Consider the following 18,406-nt stretch of genomic DNA (forward strand, 5'->3'; position numbering starts at 1 on the left):
CTTCCTTCCTTCCTTCCTTCCTTCCTTCCTTTCTTTCTTTCTTTCTTTCTTTCTTTCTTTCTTTCTTTCTTTCTTTCTTTCTTTCTTTCTTTCTTTCTTTCTTTCTTTCTTTCTTTCTTTCTTTCTTTCTTTCTCAAAAACCTAAAAAGGCCAAGATCTCCCATTGCATCCTGAGCCATCTCCAGTCCTCCTGATGAATATCTGGTCATTGAACTCAGATGGCTCTGGAGGAGAAAGTGAGTCTGGTGACATTGCCCAGTCCACGCTCACCCAAATCAAAGTCAATTGCAAGTCATGTCATCATTTCACTGATGTCATGGCCCTGTTTGAAAATGAAGAGACCTAAACAAACACAAAACTGAAGTGTCAAAGTAGGTGAGGACCTGTATTATTAGAGGCAACTTTCTCACTCCAGAATCTACTTTACTAATGAAATAAAAGTTCTAGTCTCTTACCCTTTGTTTTTTTTTTCTACTTACATGTATAGATGTTGTTCTCCTTAATTGAAAAAGCAGCCAGGTGGGATAGAGTGCCAGGACTGAAGTCAGAAAGAATTGAATTTGAGCTTTGAACATCGAGTAGTTGCGTGATACTGGGAAAGTCACTTAACCTCTGTCTGACTCAGTTTTCTCACTTCTAAAATGGGGATAATAATAGCACCTACTTCCCAAGGTTGTCATAAGGATCAAATTAGATAATATTTATAAAGCACTTGACACATAATAGACACTCTATAAAAGTTACTGATAATGCTGATGATAAAATATAAGCTTCTCAAGTGTAGGAACTGTTTCTTTTTTGTCTTTAGATTTTTAGGGCCTAGCATGTTTCCTGGAACAAAAGGGGTTTAAAAATGCTTTGTTGACTGGTAATGGATTGATCAATGTTATTGGAGGAGAAATAGCTCTCCTTAAAAGGTTCAGTTTTCTCCTCTTTGGGAATGTTCTCATATGCATTACTAAGGTGTTCAGCGGTCCTTCTTCCCTTTCTCCTTAATGTGACAACATTTGACCCATCAGTCTCCTGACACAGATCAAGATTCCTCTCTATATTCGAAGGTTTCTGCTTATAGATAATTCATTGTTATAAGTACTAACTAGTGTGATAAAAACAAACTTGCACTTCTCAATGTATGCAATCACACTTTATTAATCAATATTTGCAAATGATTTTTGTGTCATTCAGTCATTTCAGTTGAGTTTGATTCCTTGTGACCCTATTTGGTATTTTCTTGGCAAAGATGCTGGGGTGTTTGCCATTTCCTTCTCCAGCTCATTGTATAGATGGGAAAACTGAGGCAAGCATGGTTAAATGTCTTACTCAGGGTCTCACAGCTAGTAAATGTCCAAGGCCAGCTCTGAACTCATGAAGATGAGTCTTCTTGATTCCAAACCTAGTTTTATATCTGTCACATCATATACCTGCCCTTCTATATGAACAACAGTAAAGCAATTTTTCTTTAAGAACAAAGCATCAGACTGAGTGTTAGTGTTCACAGTAAGCACACAGGTACTCACAACAAAGTTCTCTCTGTGTCCATCTGAAGGTCATTTGCTTCCCATCAGGTCTCCACCAATCAGCACTACCTTGAAATAAACATGGGAATACTAGAGTTTCAGGGGTGGGGAAAGCAGAAGCCTGTCCAAGTTCAGATCTATGAGCAGGCTAGAAGCTGGGGATTCTGATGGGTTTCTTATAGTTTTTAACTATTGGTGTTTTTAATTTTCAATGTAATTTATTTGTTATCTTATTACTTAAGCTACTAATGAAATTGTTTATATTTTTCTCTTGGTGGTTGGTCCCATTGTAGGATTCAGTTATACTTATTAATGAAAGAATACATGTTTATTATACCATATCACTCAAGTGCTTATCATATTTTGAAAAAAATAGAAAACACTGGAAAAGAACTCAGTCACAAAATGAAGGCTTGAAATAAATGGAGTTACATATTTTAAGGTGACATATTTCTTCATATTATCTTATTACAGGAATAAAACTTATTCTTGCTACAGAGATCTAGAAGAAAATTTGGGTCCATTAATCCTTATTTCTATGCACTTTGCCTTAAATGATGCTGGCTTTCTCAAGTAGCATAGAATTTGAGTTTAACTCAAGCTTAAATTTTGTACTTAATTTTAGAAATCATTTTTCCCATGTTGCATAAAAGGCATAAAAATCTGATTTATTGTGAGGGAAACAGTAGTTGGCCTTTGATTACTAACTTTGAAAGGAAAATATGAGTTCTAAAAGCAGTTAATAGAAATATTGTAGTTTTGTGGGTATGAACTACTGATATATCTATTTTCTATTCGTGGTGGAATGGGCACATATCCAAGACCTTATTTAGTGGGTTTGAATTTTTCACATGAAAATCCCTTAAATAAAACACAAAACTGCACTGGGCTTGGTTGTTTTACCAGGAAATTTTATACTATATAGTGTACATAATTTTGAGTTGATCAAATATTGTGATAATGGTCATTCCTTAAATATTAAGACATTAAATTCATAGTTTCATAATCCCCTTTTCTAATGTAGTTTCTAATGGAGAATTAGCTTCAATTCATCTCATTTTGACAGAGAGAATTTTTTGAATGAATACTACATACCGTAAGTTCTGTAATTTTAGGTGTTTAGTGGCTATTTTTTCCTATCTGATACTTCATTGATGTAAAAAACAGTATGGAATTTTCTATAGAAGAGAATGACAAAAATCATTGAAGAGTAACTTGATTAAATAGCAACCTTTCTTAACCTTATTAAGCAGAGAAATTATTGTTATTATAAGAGTAAGGAATTGAGTTCCAGGAAAGCTCACCCTTCTTCATAACCCCAATTATTCACATAAACAATTATTTCATTCTTGAAAATATTTTGGCTCCTTTATAAAATGATTGCTGCATCATGTAATAGCTTAATTACAATCAGGATATGAAATAGATAGCCAGTTTCAAAAATGTGATCCAATTAATGGAATTAAAGATGGGTGTGTTGCAATCTGTTAAAATCTATGCATTGATGTATTATGTCTCTAAATATATAATATAATTTTTTATAGCATCTATGGAATCCACCTTCTTTTTGTCTGTTGATACAAGTTTTGGAAGTAAGCATATCAGCCATCCTAATTAAATTTTCTATTTTAGAAATTTCATGCAATTATTTTTTCTTTCACCCACCTTCTTCTGCTTAAAAAAAGAAAGAAAAGAAAAAGAAAACCCTTATAACAAATAAGCATAGTTAAGAACAGCAAATTCCTTAATTGGCCATATCCAAAAATATATGTCTCATTTTGAAAATGTGATGGTAAGCAAAGTAGAATCTTCCACTGTTTTTATTTTAGTACAATCAAGTGCCTCTGATTGAATCTTGCCTTTATCGATCAAGAATCTTTACTAGGAGTAAAATACAGTAAAATACAGAAACAAGAGTTTCTTTAACTACAAGCAGTATATGTATTTTTATTGTTAATTATTTTAATGTGGTTAAAGATCTTCCTCACTCATGAACACGCTTGCCCAATAAGGGGAGTTTGATTGGGGAAGATATGTAGGAAGGCTCACACCTTTGGTTAAAGAAACACTGGTTTTCAAAGGTTGGAATGCCTTCTGGCTCCAAAAGTGGTCTAAATACTCTGAGTTGAGGTTTTCCTTGGGGGCTTACTGACTGAAAGTGTTTGACTAGAGGAGACTCTGGGAAGCTGCTAAGGACTCCCCCACCCACCCACTCAACCACACATACAGTTTGAAAACCCAGTTGTTGATGCTTCCCTCTCTGGTAACTATGGTCAGACAGTTGGACCTGTCTGTTGATTTGTGATACATGTATTGATTATGGTCTGACAATTGAAGCCATGTCTGTTGATCTTTGATTTCTCTGTATTTTCTTTGAAATTCAGGATGCTAACTTTTTCCCCTGAACTAGATGAATGATATATATGCTTGATGAAAGGAGATTGTTAACTTCTCCAAAGTTGCCTTTCCTTTTAGAAAAGCAGATCAGAGAACCTGTGATAACAGGCCTCCTTGTGTATCTCAGGTGCTTACTGATAGAGAATATTACATTGTTGTCATTAGGCGGGTAGTATTCTTTGTCAATAATTCTCTGGAACTACGGCTGATCATTGGGCTGATTAGTTTTTAAGTTTCCAGAATTCTATGTTTTGACAATGTTGATGTTATTATAGAAATTTTTGCATTCATTCTGCACAATTCACTCTACATCAGTTCATACATGCATTCCTAAATAACTCTAAGACCATCTCATTTCCTATAGCACAAATGCATTCCATCACATTCATAGATCATTATTTGTTGATGGGTACTCCCTTAATTTCCAATTTTTTGACACCACAAAAAGAGTTGCTATAAATATTTTTATACACATAGACCATTTTCTTATTACTTTTATCTTTTTAGGGTGTAGTCTTTGCAGTAGTATCTCTGGGGTATTGAAAATGGTTTGCATGGTTGGATGGCCTTCTGGGGACAGTTCTGAATTGCTTCTTGGAATGGTTGTATCAATTCACAACTCCACCAAGACTTCATCAATGTTCATATTTTCCTGTAGCCCCTCCAACATTTGCCATTTTCCTTTTCTTTATATGTCAATTTCACCAATTTGATTGGCATAGAGTAGAGCCATAGAGTTGCTCTAATTTGTATTTCTCTAATTATTAATGATTTGGGTAATTTTTTCATATGACTATAGATAGCTTAGATTTCTTCCCTTAGATATTCTTATTCAAATAATCTGATCATTGTTCCCTTTTGATTCTTTTCTCAAGAATGATTTGATATGTGTAGAGATTATTTTTCTCATAAGTATATATATATATATTATATAAATATATATATTATATTTATATAATATATATATATTATATTTATATAATATATATATATTATATAAATATAATATATATATATATATACACAGACACACATGAGATCGATATAGATATATGTTGGTAAATATTGATGTTTTCTAAGGTAACTTTCAGGTTGTAATAAAGTCTGCATCTCCTCCCACTTCCCTCATATACCTTCAGTATTTTTCCCTTATTCCATTCTCTTGAGAAACAATCTCCAATTTCCTTAAAATTATATTGGTTCTGATATAGACCTCCTCTTTGTATATTTAGTCTAAGTCCAGTTGCTTTTCTAAAAAAAAAATTCTCTTTAGAGACATCTAACCTTTTCTCTTAGCAGATATAGGACTATAATATGAGTCCAAGTATAATGAAAATTCACCTCCTTGAGGATGAAGAGTTTGTTTTAAAAAAATCTTTGCAGATCTTTTCTATCTTTTATCTGTTTAATGCTCACCTTTCAATTTCATGTCTAAATGCCGTTGGAGAATTTTTGGTTAATTGAACCTGTTGCCAGAGTTTCTGAAAACTGGTTTTAGATCCACTCATTTTCTGTAATAAGAGGTGATATTGTTAATTATCTTTCACCATTATTTTAAGAACAGTTTTTAAAAAAAAGTATAATTGATGTGTTTGGTTTTTATATTACAAACATTTACAAATTATTCTTATTTTACAATAAACATAATAAAAGTTAAGTAAAACTAATAATACAGTGACCTTATATGAAAATGCATGCAACATTTCACACCTCTAGCACTCCTCCACACCTCTCTATACAAAAAGAAGAAAATTTATTTTTTTCTCTCTCTCCTACCACCCATTAAAAAACAAAAAAAGAACTTCTTGTAACAAATATTCCCAGTCAAATAAAACAAATTCCCCTAATAACAGTTATAGATACATCAAACACATACATATATGTTATATAAACATGCTGAAGGCATTCTTGAAAACAATTTAGAATTATTTACAAAAAAGTTTCCAAAGAGTTCTGTAAATAATTCCAAATTGCTATCCAAAATGTATTCATTCACAGACTCTCGAACATTTCTAATTTTTTTAATGTCATCTTTGCCACTCTGATCAGTATGAGGTAGACATAAGTCAATGGGCAAAATGAAAAGACTAAAAACCCTAACATTTGCCATACTTTTGCTATCTACTTTCATCAGATTTTACAAATGTGTTTCTATTCTAACCTGGTGCTGCCCTTGGCTGTCACTTAGTAAGTAAATCAGGTGTTTGCTAAGTATGGTAATGGTTAGGCTAGTTTTAGTATTCTCATTTTGGCAATTGATTTATATCAGTTAAATTTCTGTATAATATTGTTTTAGTCAATGTCAATTTCTCTTCCTCTTTTCGTGTCTTAATTTTCCCAATCAAACTATTATTGCTCTTCTGACTTCTTAGGCTTTGCCACCATACTTCAGTTGCCATCTTACCCTGGAACAGCAATGGTGGACTCTTTACACTGAAACATCCCTTTACTATGCTAACTATACTATGCTAATCCCTTTTTCCCACTGGCAGTTTCTTCCTTGGGATTCCATTTTGGGGGAGGGAACAGGTCAGACAACTTTCATTCTTCTACTTTCTGTTATTTTTTAAACAATTCTTTCTCTTACATTTGTATTAATTAAAAAAAAATTTCCTCTAACAAACAGATGTTTGATTCAGATGTAACTCCCATAAAATTAACAGATTACATCTTGTCTTCTAAAATATAAAAAACTTCCTTGTTTGTGAAATTGTTTTTGTTTACTATGCCTTCTAACTCAAGTCTGTTCTCAAAGATAATATTTATCACATTTAGTTGTCAGGTTTCAGTGTTATACAGTTTTGCTTTTTCCCCCACTCTCTCCTGTCCTTCCTTCCTTCCTTCCTTCCTTCCTTCCTTCCTTCCTTCCTTCCTTCCTTCCTTCCTTCCTTCCTTCCTCCCTCCCTCCCTCCCTCCCTCCCTCCCTCCCTCCCTTCCTTCCTTCCTTCCTTCCTTCCTTCCTTCCTTCCTTCCTTCCTTCCTTCCTTCCTTCCTTCCTTCCTTCCTTCCTTTCTCTCTCTGTCTCTCTGTCTCTGTCTCTCTCTCTCTTTCTCTCTCTCTCTCTCCCCTTCAGATAAATATTTTCCATTATATTCTTCATTATCACTGCCTATTACCATAGTCTCCAAGTATGAAAATATACTTAATTTAGAGGGTTTTTACCAAGTTCTTCACAATATGTTTACCTCTTCATCCTTTTATAAGATGTTGATGCATAAACTACAACTTCTTATCTTCATGGTGATATTGTGTGTGTTTTTTTGTAAATACTTATGCACACTTCCATATAAGATGATCAAATATCTCTTGAAATGAACACATATTATAATCAACTTCACCAGCTCTCCAAAGAGGACCAGTAAAAACCATTTCATTTAGTGGAAAATTTATTCTGTCTTTTGGTTTCACTTGTATCAAAAATACCAATATTGATATGACTCAAGGTCTTTAATGTAACTATTTTACATTTAAAGAACCAATATGAGGGACAGAGTTTATAAATGGTCAAAGGCTGCGGTTCTTAGTATCATCTGCCTGCTTTTCTGTTACTCTTTCATCATTATTGAGGAAAGAGAAGGGTGTTAACACAGGATTGAGGTCCCTTTTATATTTGTCTTTATTTCATAAATTGTCATTTATTCACCAAAGAATTGATGACAAAGAATTGACTAGTAATTTGCCAACCTACAGGCAAAGAGTCTCAGTCTTTTAGGTAATCTGATTCTCAGAAACCACATACTGTCGCCACAATTGGACTCAAAGTGTTTCTAGTGTGGTACAACCTGACGGAGACTGATGTCCACTGCCAAAACTTTTAAAACCCACAGTCAACTCCACTCTATGAAAAGGTATTTGAATAGTCTTTGGCAGGGGATCTCAGTTTATACAATTCATACACATGTAGACAGGAAAGAAGCACACATGCGCACACACACACACACACACACACACAAATTCCAAACCAAATGAAAACTCCTCACTTCTTTAACTAAATACATGTTCAACCTAAAGGTCATCATAATGAAAAAATGAAAAATAATTCCTGAGAATGTACTGTGCTTAAGGTATTGCATTTTGTGTTTGCCTTCCATAGTTTGTTCCTGTGACAATTGAACTTTGGAATAAGTTTTACCTTCCAATAAAATGTCACTAAATAAATTGTCTTTTGGAGAACAAGAAACATATTAGATAAGTAGTATTCTCTAGGCTTGTTGTTACACCAGCATAATCAGAATAATCAACATTTCTTATTTTCCTAGAAAAACTTGGTACATAGTTGGTCATGCTTAATGCTTGCGCGAAGAATCTACTGGTTTTCAAGCACTTGTAAATTTCTCCAACATACAGCTTGTGAGTGAATTTTTTCTATAGCAAGAAAAGTCTCTTTTCAAATATCAATAATTTTATAGTTAGGGAAACAGACATAAAAATATCATTGGATCATAATACTAAGGAAGTATCACAATACTACATATACCTCTTTCCTAGAAAATACTTACTTTTCATTGTGGATAATATTTTCAAATGAATAAAATGAAAATTCATATGAAGACTTCTAATTTCTTGGAGGTTTGTTTGTTTGTTTTTTTTTAATATAAGGCCAGACAGCTGAAAAAGCATTTTCTCTTGCTATGCTCCTAAACCTGATGTGGAACTCAAACCATGAATATTTAACCATTTGTTATTTAAGTGAATATTCTTATAGATGAACCTATACTATATTTCAAAATACACATGTGATAATTATGCTATGTACACATATAACACATGTTTATAAAATACATATATAATTTTATCCACATTTAACATTCTATTTTGGCAGAAATTTAAATCAAGTCATTCTCATTCATACCATACCTGTATGGTATGTATGTAAAATCATCAGCATGCTATATGTACATATATATGTTTATATGTACATATGTATGTTTATATATGTATGCATATATATATACATTCAATTAATATCTATTAAGTACCTGATATATACAAAGACTGTTCTATGTGTTAAGGAATATACAAAGCATACACACTTGTCCTCATGGAGATTTTAATTTAATAGAGGAGACAAAACATGAATGTAATTACTACAATATACAACATGGCAAAAGAATGGAATGTGTGCTAAGGTTATATAGTTCTGATGAAGGAAGATAATTTCTGGCAAGGGAATTTGGAAAGGTTTTTAGGAGGAGGCAACCTTTCAGTTGATCCTTAAAGGATAGGCAGGAATTCAAAAGGTAGTGTAGGAGGAATAATGATCCAGGCAGAGATAACAACTTGAACCAAAGCACAGAGCCAGGGAAGTTTTCTAATTACCATGGAAAAGTAAGTAGTTCAGTAGGAATGGATTCTAGATTTTTTTGATGAGGAAAAATTGTCACAAAAGGAATGAGTTTGTAAAGGCTTCAATGGTAGGCTTAGGAGACAAGTTCAGTATAGTATGATATGTAGACTTCTAGACTTGGGGTTAAGATGATTTGGGTTCATTTTTCATCCCTGATACTTCTTATCCATAGGTTCATATATGGGAAGGGCAAGAAGGAAGAAAAATATTTAACAGCAAGTTTGCATACCCAGGTAACTTAAATTACAGCAGCACCATTCACAGAAATTGGGATATTCCACAGAGTGTTTGTTTTGAGTCGCACTTTGATATAAGTAATGCAGATAGATCTTAACTCACATAGGTCTGAATCCTCTTCAAGTTGTCCTGTGCCACTTAAAATAAAAGAAAATAGATAATCTTGCTCATTGTCCACTCTTTGGTATCCAGAAATAACCAAGAAGCACCTGCTGTAGCCATGAGGTGATCTAGAGTCACAGAAAGGGCAGATCAGAAGAGGAAATTTTCCCAACAGTGCCTACAAAGTTAGTTAGTTTATAATCACAGTTTATAACTGTCCTGAAATGCTGATGTCTGGCTCGAAAAGGAAAAGTTTAGAGACTTGGACAGTGGTGGGAGATGGTGGAGTAGGGAGAATGCTGAGTAATGATATTGGAGAAAAGCCCTGAAATTTGGGATGGTAATATGTGACCTATATTTCCAATTCTCCTGTTTGTTGATTATGTGTCCTCTTCAGCAATCTCCTGGCGCCTTTGAATACCACTGGGTAACAAAGTAGAGATAAGGATAAGATAGTGTCATGGAAGCCAAGGAAAGTATCAAGAAGGATATGTTTTCAAATGCTACAGAGAGTTCAAGGATAATGATATGGACTGAGAAAGAAGACTAGATTTGTCTATTAAGTCACTGGTAGAAGAAAATATGACATAACATGATTAGGGAATAAAAACCACATTGCAAGGAGATAATTAATGAGTTGGTGGTAAGACACTAGAGGCACTGGTTTTGGGGTTTTATACATCTGCTAATTTTTTTTAGAATACAAGAGATCTGAGTATTAGAAGAAACCAACAGAAAAGGAGGGACTGAAAATGTGAAAGACTGAGATAATATAAAGTATAACCATAGAAGAGATAAAAGTGGATTATAGACAGGGTCTCTACCTATAACTTGGCCAGGGTCCTCTAGGATTAGAGAGGAGAAAGAGAAGGGTAAAGTTATACTGAAGTCTTTAATTTGGAGGCTAGTGTTGAGGGTGATTTCATTAGAAACTTCAATTTCAGTATAGTTAGAGTCTAGATTATTTGCTGAGAATATGGGGTGCAGGACCATGGTTGTGGGCTGGAGGAGAGAAGAAAAGGTTTGGTATAGTCACTGAAGGAGATATGATAGGAAGTCAGCAAGAATTAAATAAAATTATTATAGAGAAGTAGTAAGAGGCCAACCAAAGCTACCTAGCATGAATTTATAAGTAATAAAATCAGCTTTGGCCACGTAATGAGATGATATTCATTAGAAAAGACTGATTTTGGGGAAGATTGAAGAGAGAAGAAAAAATGGATAGAAGAGGATAAGATGGAGCAATAGTACCATGGAAGTAACAAACATGAATTTGGACAGACTTTGAGAGATATTGGAAAATAAAAGGGTCCATGGGATCACAAAGAGTCAGACATGGCTGAACCACTGAACAGCAGCAAGTTTTCAATACTTTCTCCAGATGAAACAGATCTTTCTTTTATAATGACTCTTTGTGACATAGAGTCGATGTAATTTATCCAAGATTAGGCCAACGAGGCATACACTATGGTCAGCTCTAAGGTGGAAAGGCTATATGGGCCTTGTGATGAAACTTAGGTCTACTAATGTGAATTTCAATTACATTAAAAGAGGCTTGACTTACAGCAATAAAGAGGTGATAGACTCTCTGCTCTCTGCTCTGATCAGACTACACATATTGCTGACTTCTAAGTTCTAGGGACCACAGTTTGTGATAAGCTGGGAAGAAGCATCCAGAGTGGGGCAACCAGAATGATGAACAACTTTTAAGTCCATGTAAGATGAAGGTTAGTTGAAGTGACCATGAATGTTTAGTCTAGACAAGGGAAGATTGTTAAAGAGGGAAAGGAGGATTGCTACTGATGCTTAAGCACTTAAAAGGAATAAAAATCAGCAAAAAGGGTATAGCAAAATATTTAAAGAAGCAAACCAAAAACAAACAACCAAACCCTATAACCAGGTTGATTTATGCTAGGAAAATAGAAAAATTGTAAACATAATAGATTATATTAATAACAAAAATGAAATCACCATTCTATCATAGATAGAAAAAAAACTTTTGACAAAATACAAGCTCCATTTATCATTTGAAAAATCAAAAAGCACAGGAATAAATGAATCTTTAGTTAACATGATATATAGCATGCATCTAAATCCAAGAGCCAATCTTTTATGAAATGGAGAAATGTTAGAGGTATTTCTAATAAGATGAGGAATGATGCAACGAACATCATTATCTTCCATTATTTGATATAGTATTACAAGTGCTAGTCACAATATTTGAAAATACATCACGTGAAAGAGAGATTTGATTTGTTCTAAGGTAGAACAGGGGCAATGAAGCAAATTTAGACTTCATATCAGGAAAATTAAGGGAAATTGTAATGCCAGCTTTTGAAATCATGTTTCTAAAGATCAAAGATTATTTATAGAGCACCTATATGCCAGTCAAGTTAAAGGGGAAAGTATTCTTTCTGCTGAGATACTGAAACATTAACTTTTAAATTGTGAAATTAGCTTTTAAATTGGTCCAGTGGGATTTATTGAAATGCTTAATTCCTTGGCAACAAATTATTTTCCAGGTTGTTAGGAAATGGTAGATAAAGCTTTGGGGAAAATCTAACTACTTTAGTGAATGAATTCTAAGTGTTAGACAATATTATAAACTTTTGTTGATCCACTGCTATTCACTGAATTAGGAAATAAGTTATTCTTCAACACTGAATCCATACAAGAAGATTCATGTCAATGCATTGACTGTTTTTGTAGACCTTTTTCCAGTTTCCTGTTGAGCCTTTTATAGGTGCAACAACTAATATAAACAGTGGAAGAACCACATGATAAAACATTCATCTCTGAATATAACTTCAATATGGGGTTGATTACTTCAACCACAACTGCAACTTCCAAAAACATTTTGAAAAAAGTGTCTGTGTGTACGTGTATATACACACAAAACATATATGCACATATGTAGACACACACACATTTGGGCCCACAAATATACTACCACTATTGAGCATTTCACTTGGGTAAACATTTCAAAATTGTGAAAGGAAACCATGAAAAGATGGAACAGTTTCTCAAGTCTCTGCCTAAAAGACCTCTGTTTTTCTCATTCCTCTGGCATTTAATCCCTTTGTAATATATTATGGGAATTTCAATAAGGCTCATTATACAAATAGCAAGGGACTATTTTTCTTTGTTAAAAGTTTCAAATTTTGAAATGACTGCCCTGACAATTGAAGTTGTGAAATATCTTTAGCTGAGAGAAATCGTTCAGTTATTTTTCGTCTCTAGTTTCCCCTCTTTGCAACCCTGAATTCAGTTTTAACTTTTTGGATGTGCCATCAGGAAGGAAAAAAGGACTGAACTAAGCCAAAAAATAGCAGCAAACTATAAACATTCAGACTTGGCTGTTTGGAATCGACCCTGGAAGGCTTTTGCAGTAAATGAATGCACATGAACTTAATCATATCCAATTTTTAAATGTGTGTTTGTGTATACATATTTAAATACATGCATATTCACATTTCCTTTAGAATAGTTAAAATACGGTTTTTCAAAATATTTTGAAAATGGGATAAGACAAAGAAGGACATTTAAAGATCATAGTTGTTTTGTTTTACCCTTCTAACCATGCAACCATATATACTATGGTTAGGATACCACATATACTATACATAACCGTACATACATACTGTGGTTAGGATAACAACTGTCTTCAGGAAATAAGTTCTTCAGGTGTTATAATATAAATGAAGTGCTATTACAAGTTTAATAGAGTTGAATATTTCCTTCCAACAAGTAGCTAAATCTCAGTGGACCCAGAGAGTTTGCTAATATAGACTTAGAACTATACCTTCCATAAACTGAGTGCTGGGTGTTAAGGGAAGGGTAAAAAGGAACCCTGCTCAGTTTCCCTTCCACCCTCAATCCTAAGACTAGCCTTAGGGATTTTATGTCACACTCTGAGGAATCACATCTTTTTTCCTAGTCCTCTCACTGGCAGGCCCACCTGAAAGCATTGATCACCAGCAGGAAAGTATGTCCTGACCTGCCTGATATATGATGAGCTTAGCACAAGAAGGTGAAATGAGTTTAGGCTTGTTCATGCCCCTGCAATTATGAGTAAAGGTTCAACTGCCATGAATTTAGGAGAACATCTCCATTATCCTGATATAACAGGTGAGAGATTAGTAAGGAGGAAAAAAAAATCATTTTCTGAGAACTTGAAAATAACTTACCATGAAAGCTCTAGTCTAACTTTTTGAGACATTTAACAGACTATGTGACTAGCTGAAATCTCACAAGGCCTACCCCTGTTGCTGTGATTCCCAGAAACCCTCAAGATTGGGTGCATATGACTTGGAGAGAATTGCAGATTTACAGTCATAAAGGACCTTGGAAAACATCTAGGCCAACTTATTTGTTTTGCAGACTCTAAAACTGAGGCCCACTATATCAAAACGCTTTGGGCAAGGTCACACTGAGTTTGTGGCAGAGTCAAGAGTAGAATCCATGGTCCTTGGTGCTGATTCCAGAGTCCTTTCTAATCCAAAGTGAATAAATTCATGGAGTTTGTGATAGTGTGTCTGGCACACTTGAGACAGTGTCCTAAGTTTCTCTTCCTTCTCAAGTTTGCAAGTTTCACTTACCTGCATCCAAAACCTTTTCTCTTTCAAGCTCAGGTAACTACGCAAATGCAGTGTCATAACATGAAGACTGGTCCTCTTGCCCAGAACCAGACTGCTACATTTGCAACCTCAAGGTTCCAGGGGATAATCCTGAGGTTGTATGTGGTCTTTTCTCTATTATCAGCAGCTCAAGTGTTCTCTCTGTCACTGGGGGGCTGTGACTTGCATCTGGGTCCCACTTAATCACCCAGCATCACTTAACTTTTACAGAGAGATATTTACTTCAAAGATATAGTAAAAACAAACCTGCAAGCATTTCCCCTTAAACCTACTTGGCATAAATTCACTTATACTCCTTCAGTCTGTAGGGAAGAAGACTCAAAACAACTCAGTTCCTATACAACATCGGTTCCACCAAGTAGGTGTCCACAGGTGGCATAGCTCCCAGGTGGGTCCTTGTCTCATCTCCTGCAGGGTTGTCGTCCAAAAGAAGCAGCCTTGAGTTATCAGTCTTGGCTGGCTGCATGAAAAAAAGCAAACTCTGGAACTCTGAGATGCTGAGGTACCCTCTAAGAACTTTTAAACTCACAAGATCAAGAAGATTCCACTCCCAAAGTACATATGCAGAGTCCAAAGACTGAAGTCCATTTCTGTGCCTATGATTCCCAGAAAGTCTCAGGACTGGATGCATATGATTCAAAGAAATCACAGCTTTACAGTCAAAAAGGACCTTGGAAAACATGTAGGCCAACCCATTACTTCGCAGATTCAGATGTGACCTCAGAGATATGAAGTCCCCAAGACCTTTCTCCTTCCGGTTTCTTGCCAGACACCAGGAAAGAAAAAGTCCCTGAGATTCCTCAAAACCTAAAAGAAGATGTGGCTGATATTGACAAGCCTTTTTGAATGCTTCTGAAGTCATTGAATGAGTCTCTCATGTTCACCAACTGGTTATCTAACTGGGACCAGTTGTAAAATGCTTACTCATGTTCCAAAGCTTCTCCAAGGTACTTCCTTTTCACATCGTCATTATTATCCCAGAAACAAGCTCCCTAGAGACCTCTATGTGGAAAGGTTGCATCAGCCAAGCAAGCTAATGGGGTCTGCACATGTGCTAGATTGATTCCCATTGCACTTACAAAAGGATTCTTTGAGGACATCTTACTTGTCTTTTCCTCCATGGTGCAATTTATCCAACAAACACACACTTAATAAGCATCTAGTATGTGTAGTGCCTCATGCTTGACAGCTGGGGAAAGAGAAAATTTTGACAAAGCAATGACCCTACCATTCTGGAGTTTATATTCTAATAGAAGGACAAGATCCATGCAATTCTCTTCTTTTTACTTTTTCTTAATTTCTGTTTCTTTTGAAACTTCTGTAGGACTCTTTCTAGTGCTGAGATTTTATTCACTAAACCCTTCTCTGGGACAGAACTAAGTGCTGAGGAAGACAGGGGGTGTCTTTCTGAAATGTTTGCCTGGGGGACTTAAATTTCAAGCTAGGCCACTGATTACTAAAGAATATGAATTAGATAGAGGTGGGCAGCAAGATGATGCAGTGGATAGCATGCCGGACCTGAAGTCAGGAAGACTCATCTTGCTGTGTTCAAATCTGGCTTTAGACAATTATTAGCTGTGTGACCCTGGGCAAGTCACGTAACCTTGCTTGCCTCAGTTTCCTCATCTGTAAAATGAACTGGTGAAGGAAATGGCAAACCACTCCAATGTCTTTGCCAAAACAAACAAGCAAGCAAACACAACAAAAAATGAGTCACAAATAGTAGGACGGCTGATGCGGCTGAATGCTAATAAGAGCTGAGCAACAGAGGGGTGGGCAAAGAGTATAAAAGATTCATTGTGCTCCTGGAACTTTGTAAGTTCTGATTGCTCCACATGGCAAAAGGAGAAGATGAACTCACTGATTTTACTTTGCAACTTAGAGCTGATTCCTAGATCTTCTAGTCATCACAAGTCCCCTGGCAGCAGGATACTTGATATTAGGCTGCCAATTAGCTCAGCATGACAGCAATAGTGATTGCCAAAGTGTGCTAATGAGGAAAAATCTTGCTTAACGTTGACCTGAAAAAATGTTTGTGCTATGTACTTGCAGGCTCTAGGCTGGCCATAGAGTAGAATGAAAATAGGGGGGGAAATGTCTTGCATTGTCAGTATTAATGCCTTTTGGTTTCCCTGAGAGCTTAAGGTAGTGATTTCGTGGTAATGACCGATTTGTTATATAAACAAAGGTCCACTAGGTAGCTATTTTAAAGCAAAAAAAATATTTTAAACTGGGGTTAGAAGAAATTTCAGAAACTTCCTAAAATATTACTGCTTCTTAAAAAATATTATTTCAGTGTTTTTTCCTGGTAAAGTGGAGAACAATAATGTTAGACAGGCAATTCTAAGAGGTGCTACTGCAACTTAATCCATCAATACTAAATGTGTCTAATTAGACCAATTATTTACAGCAGGGTCTGTTAGCATTTTGTGTGTCATAGACTCTTTTTGGAATCTTATGAAGTATATGTAGCACTTCTCAGAAAAATGCTGTTGTTGTTTTGAATTCATAATTGAAGGAAATGCTAAAATTCATTTAGAGGTTAGTGAAAATAAAAGTGTATCCCTCCTGTCCCCAACCCACTTTCAAGTTTGTGGGCAAGTCCATGGATCCCAGTTTAAGAAACTCTTACTTAAGATGTTCTTGCCTTATATATTTTAATTCCTGTCACGCAAAGAAGTAAATTGCAAAGCTGAAAACAAATCAGAAATCATATTTTGAAAACACATATTGGTATAGAGAAAAGGTACACCAAAATGGTGAAGTAATTATTTCCCACACCTTGGCACCAAAGTTTGCATTTGCAAAAGAAATATGCTGAACCAATGACAACCAATGGAGTTATTTTAGTAATACTAAGTTTCCACCAAAATGTCATTGCTCATCAGGGAATAATTTATGTCATAGGATATTATATTATGAACAAAATGTCCTGTGGCTTGCTAAACCGCAGAGTAACTAAAAGATCCAGGCTCATTCAAGGTAGTGAGAAAGGTCAGGGTTCAGGAAGAAATGTATTTATCTGTTACAGTCATCACATTATGGTGGGGCTATGAATGAACTGGTTTATACTCTGTTTGCTTGCCCCCCTAATTCAAGCAAAAGAGAGGGTTATTAACAATTTAGATCGTTTTCCCTCTCTTTCCCAAGAGTTAGAAATTGAAGACAGTTTCAATAATTTCTGGAGGCAAGTTCTTCTTGTTTACCAGAAAGGTAATTATCTTCTCACCTAAAGTTTTAGCCAGAAAACAGTGGCTTCCAAGCTTCTTGGCCTGTAAGTTTACAGAGAGAATTTTCTATCCTAAAAGGAAACTCCCTCTTCGTTATAATGCCATGTTGCAATGTTTTAGCCAAGAAATAACTGCCAAGACTTTCCCCAAAGCAGGAGTGTTAGAGCAGGACAAAATATTTTCAGAAAAAAAACCCCTCAAAGCAGGTGGGTTTTGTGTTTCACTGTGTATCTGAAGCAAAGCTAAGTTCATAAGGTGATATGCTGATGTTTTAGGAACCCCAGGGAATAGTGAGACTGAATTCTTTGGGTTCTTTATGCCTTAATCTGAGAATTGAAAAAATGAGTCCTTAAATGCTAAGGGTTGTCCAACTCTAATTATACAAAGCAAACCTCAAGACTTTAACATGAATGTGAACTTAAATGTCAAATAGTTCTGCATGACCTGACAACTGGCGATGTCTAGAATTGCTCTATGTCTTGTTAGGGAGCATAGAATCATTCATCTAGAACCAGAAGGGTCTGAGACAGCCTTCTCATTTTATGAATGAGGAAACTGAAGAAGGTAAAGGGACTTTTACAGGGGGAGTCACCCAGTTAGGCTTTAGAGGTGAAATTTGAATGAAAGTCTTCTGACTCAAGGGAACTTTCCAGTGTACAAGAACATGTCTTGAGCAGACTGACTGTTAAATTTTCAGTGTAAGAATTTATGCCTCAGGAATTGGCAAACACTACAAGTCAGAGTTTTATTTACTGTTGTTTATTTTTGACTTAAAATTGTTAATAATGTGAATTAAACTTAAAAGGTTTCATCTGCACATTTCCTCCCTGGAGAGTCAGTTGTTAAACATTTACATCCCTGAGTGGGAGAAGCTGTTATGGTGGAGTCTAAGTCAAACCTTGCTATATTAGGTGGTCAGTTACATGTTAGGATTTACTA

This window comes from Notamacropus eugenii, chromosome 5, assembly GCF_028372415.1.
Source record: "Notamacropus eugenii isolate mMacEug1 chromosome 5, mMacEug1.pri_v2, whole genome shotgun sequence".
Taxonomy (NCBI): domain Eukaryota; kingdom Metazoa; phylum Chordata; class Mammalia; order Diprotodontia; family Macropodidae; genus Notamacropus; species Notamacropus eugenii.